At 52.5% G+C, this 4531-nt stretch overlaps 1 pseudogene; it reads left to right on the top strand.

The window, feature by feature from the left end:
- The first annotated feature begins 206 nt into the window (after nucleotides 1-206).
- LOC148122795 (zinc finger protein 532 pseudogene) lies at nucleotides 207-4326 on the top strand (annotated as a pseudogene).
- Nucleotides 4327-4531: the final 205 nt, after the last annotated feature.

Genomic DNA, 4531 nt, shown 5'->3' with positions numbered 1-4531 from the left:
ACGGCGAGGCCGCGGCGGCGGGGAGCCCCAGGGCGGCGAGGCCCCGGCTCCCGCTCTTGCACACAGACCCCGGCGGCGGGGAGGCGCGACACGCCCGTAGCATGGAAGCCGCCGCCGCCGCCGCCGCCGCCGCCGCCGCCGCTCGCACTGCAGCGGGCGCAGCAGCAGCAGCCGCCGGCGGCGCGCGGAGCAGAGGTCGCTTGAGCCATGGCCCGGACACCCGGGCTTGAGCACTGCGGAGGCCCGCCCGGCCAGGGGGCCTGTTGACTGGGGCTGCTTTTAACCCTTTCATATTTGCAGAGAATGCAACCGTGTGACAGTAACTGAGCACTGGTCCAAAGTCTTTTCAAAAGGTCAAGATTCACAAGAACATCTGATCAAATTCATGACCATGGGGGATATGAAGACCCCAGACTTTGATGACCTCTTGGCAGCATTTGATATACCAGATATGGTCGATCCCAAAGCAGCGATTGAGTCTGGCCATGATGACCACGAAAGCCACATAAAGCAGAATGCTCATGTGGATGATGACTCTCACACTCCATCGTCCTCGGATGTTGGCGTTAGTGTGATTGTGAAGAACGTTCGAAACATTGACTCCTCTGAGGGAGTTGAAAAAGACGGCCACAATTCCACAGGCAATGGCTTGCATAACGGGTTTCTCACAGCATCCTCTCTTGACAGCTATGGTAAGGATGGATCAAAGTCCTTAAAAGGAGATGCACCTACCTCAGAGGTGACTCTTAAAGACCCAGCCTTCAGCCAGTTCAGCCCTATCTCCAGCGCTGAAGAGTTTGATGATCATGAGAAGATAGAGGTGGACGACCCTCCTGATAAGGAGGACACACGGTCCAGTTTCAGAGCAAATGTATTGGCAGGCTCAGCTTCCCAGCAGGACTACGACAAGCTGAAGTCCCTTGGAGGGGAAAACGCGAGCAAGACTGGGGTCTCTACATCAGGCCATGTAGAGAAAAACAAAGTCAAGAGAGAGGCAGAAACAAATTCCATAGCCCTGAGTGTTTACGAGCCTTTTAAAAGAAAAGCAGAGGAGAAGTTGAAGGAGAGCTCTGAGAAGATGCTTGAGAGCAGGGTCCTTGATGGGAAGCTGGGCTCTGAGAAGAATGATTCCAGCCTTGCTGCTGTCACATCTTCCAAAGCGAAGTCATCCTCCAAGCTCTCTTCGTGCATAGCTGCCATCGCAGCACTGAGTGCTAAAAAGGCAGCTTCAGATTCCTGCAAAGAACCTGTGGCCAACTCAAGGGAAGCTTCTCCATTACCAAAGGAAGTGAATGACAGTCCCAAACCCGCCGACAAGTCTCCTGAGTCCCAGAATCTCATTGATGGCACCAAGAAAGCCTCCCTGAAGCCATCGGATAGTCCCAGGAGTGTGTGCAGTGAGAACAGCAGCAAAGGCTCCCCGTCCTCTCCTGTGGGGTCTACCCCAGCAATCCCCAAAGTTCGTATCAAGACCATTAAGACATCTTCTGGGGAGATCAAGAGGACAGTGACCAGAGTGTTGCCAGAAGTGGATCTGGACGCTGGGAAGAAGCCTTCTGAGCAGGCAGCATCCGTGATGGCGTCTGTGACGTCGCTTCTCTCATCTTCAGCGTCAGCCGCTGTCCTTTCCTCTCCCCCCAGGGCACCTCTGCAAAGGGCCATGGTTACCAGTGCAGTTTCCCCAGCAGAGCTGACCCCCAAACAGGTCACCATCAAGCCCGTGGCTACTGCTTTCCTTCCTCTGTCTGCTGTCAAGACGGCAGGGTCTCAAGTCATCAATCTGAAGCTCGCTAACAACACAACAGTGAAAGCCACAGTCATATCTGCTGCCTCTGTTCAGAGTACCAGCAGCGCCATCATCAAAGCGGCCAATGCCATCCAGCAGCAAACCGTTGTGGTGCCAGCATCCAGCCTGGCCAATGCCAAACTCGTGCCAAAGACTGTGCACCTTGCCAACCTTAACCTTCTGCCTCAGGGTGCCCAGGCCACCTCTGAACTCCGCCAAGTGCTAACCAAACCTCAGCAACAAATAAAGCAGGCAATAATCAATGCAGCGGCCTCCCAGCCACCTAAAAAAGTGTCCCGAGTCCAGGTGGTATCATCCTTGCAGAGTTCTGTGGTGGAAGCCTTCAACAAGGTGCTGAGCAGCGTCAATCCAGTCCCTGTTTACATCCCAAACCTCAGTCCTCCCGCCAATGCAGGGATCACGTTACCGATGCGTGGGTATAAGTGCTTGGAGTGTGGGGACTCCTTCACCCTGGAAAAGAGCCTGAGCCAGCAGTATGACAGGCGTAGTGTGCTCATCGAAGTAACGTGCAACCACTGTACAAAGAACCTTGTTTTTTACAAATGCAGCCTCCTTTCCCATGCCCGAGGGCATAAGGAGAAAGGAGTGGTGATGCAGTGCTCCCACTTAATCCTCAAACCCGTCCCCGCAGACCAGATGATAGTTTCTCCGTCTAGCAATACTACCACCTCCACTCTGCAGAGCTCCGGGGGAGCTGGCACACACACTGTAACCAAAATCCAGTCTGGCACAACTGGGGCAGTTATTTCTGCGCCTCCAAGCACACCCGTCAGCCCAGCCATGCCCCTAGACGAAGATCCCTCCAAGCTCTGTAGACACAGTCTCAAATGTCTGGAGTGTAATGAAGTCTTCCAGGATGAGACGGCTCTGGCTACGCACTTCCAGCATGCTGCAGATACAAGTGGACAAAAGACTTGCACTGTCTGCCAGATGCTGCTTCCTAACCAGTGCAGTTATGCTTCACACCAGAGAATCCATCAGCACAAATCTCCCTACACCTGCCCCGAGTGCGGGGCCATCTGCAGGTCGGTGCACTTCCAGACCCACGTCACCAAGAGCTGTCTGCACTACACACGGAGAGTTGGTTTTCGATGTGTACATTGCAATGTTGTGTACTCTGATGTGGCCGCACTGAAGTCTCACATTTAAGGCTCTCACTGTGAAGTCTTCTACAAGTGCCCTATCTGTCCAATGGCGTTTAAATCCGCCCCAAGTACACACTCCCACGCCTACACGCAGCATCCTGGCATCAAGATAGGCGAACCAAAAATAATCTGTAAGTGTTCCATGTGCGACACTGTGTTCACCCTGCAGACCTTGCTGTACCGCCACTTTGACCAGCACATTGAAAACCAGAAGGTGTCTGCTTTCAAGTGTCCAGACTGTTCTCTTTTATATGCACAGAAGCAACTTATGATGGACCATATCAAGTCTATGCATGGAACATTGAAAAGTATTGAAAGGCCTCCAAACTTGGGTATAAATTTGCCTTTGAGCATTAAGCCTGCAACTCAGAATTCAGCAAATCACAGCAAAGAGGATGCCAAGGCTATGAATGGGAAAGAGAAATTGGAAAAGAAGTCTCCATCTCCTGCAAAGAAATCCACAGAATCTAAGAAGATGGCCAGTCTCGGGTGGACGTGTTGGGAGTGTGACCGTCTGTTCACACAGAGGGATGTGTATCTCTCTCACATGAGGAAGGAACATGGGAAGCAAATGAAGAAGCACCCTTGCCGCCAGTGTGACAAGTCCTTCAGCTCCTCCCACAGCCTGTGCCGCCACAATCGCATCAAGCACAAAGGCGTCAGGAAAGTGTATGCCTGCTCACACTGTCCGGACTCCCGGCGGACGTTCACCAAGTGGCTGATGCTGGAGAAGCACATACAGCTGATGCACGGCATCAAGGACCCCGACGTGAAAGAACTGATTGAAGGTTCCAACGAGGAGGAAACCGAAACCGAGATAAAGGAAGACGCCAAGGCTCCCAGTCCCAAGCGGAAATGGGAAGAACCGGTTTTAGAGTTCAGGCCTCCCAGAGGAGCCATCACGCAGCCTCTGAAAAAGCTGAAAATCAACGTCTTTAAGGTTCACAAGTGTGCCGTGTGTGGCTTCACCACGGAGAACCTTCTGCAGTTCCACGAACACATCCCTCAGCACAAGTCGGACGGCTCCTCCTACCAGTGCCGCGAGTGTGGCCTCTGCTACACGTCCCACGGCTCCCTGTCCAGGCACCTCTTCATTGTCCACAAGCTGAAGGAGCCTCAGCCCGCGTCCAAGCAGAACGGGGCTGGGGAGGACAGCCTGCAAGAGAATAAGCCCGGCCCCGAGGACGAGGCCGCCGAGGGCGCAGCGTCAGACAGGAAGTGCAAAGTGTGCGCCAAGACTTTTGAAACGGAAGCTGCCTTAAACACACACATGCGGACACATGGCATGGCCTTCATCAAGTCCAAAAGAATGAGTTCAGCTGAGAAATAGCCACAGGTCTTCCACAAGAGAAGCCCCATCACATAGGAATTGGAAACAAGTCTTTTTTATTACCGAAAGTTTGCAGTAAAACAGTTAACAGTAATGTCTGGGCTGTCGCAATATGTCCCCTCCCTCACCTCCTCAGATGTATCCCTCCCCATAAGTGTTAAGGCAGTATTTGAGTTTTAAAGAATTTGTATATATTTAAATAACTTTTTATACTCTTTGTTACATGTTTGTATCAGTATTTGGTGGAAA

Source organism: Myodes glareolus, chromosome 3 (genome assembly GCF_982192425.1).
Source record: "Myodes glareolus chromosome 3, mMyoGla1.1, whole genome shotgun sequence".
Classification (NCBI taxonomy): domain Eukaryota; kingdom Metazoa; phylum Chordata; class Mammalia; order Rodentia; family Cricetidae; genus Myodes; species Myodes glareolus.
This window is presented reverse-complemented; position numbering and strand designations above follow the sequence as displayed.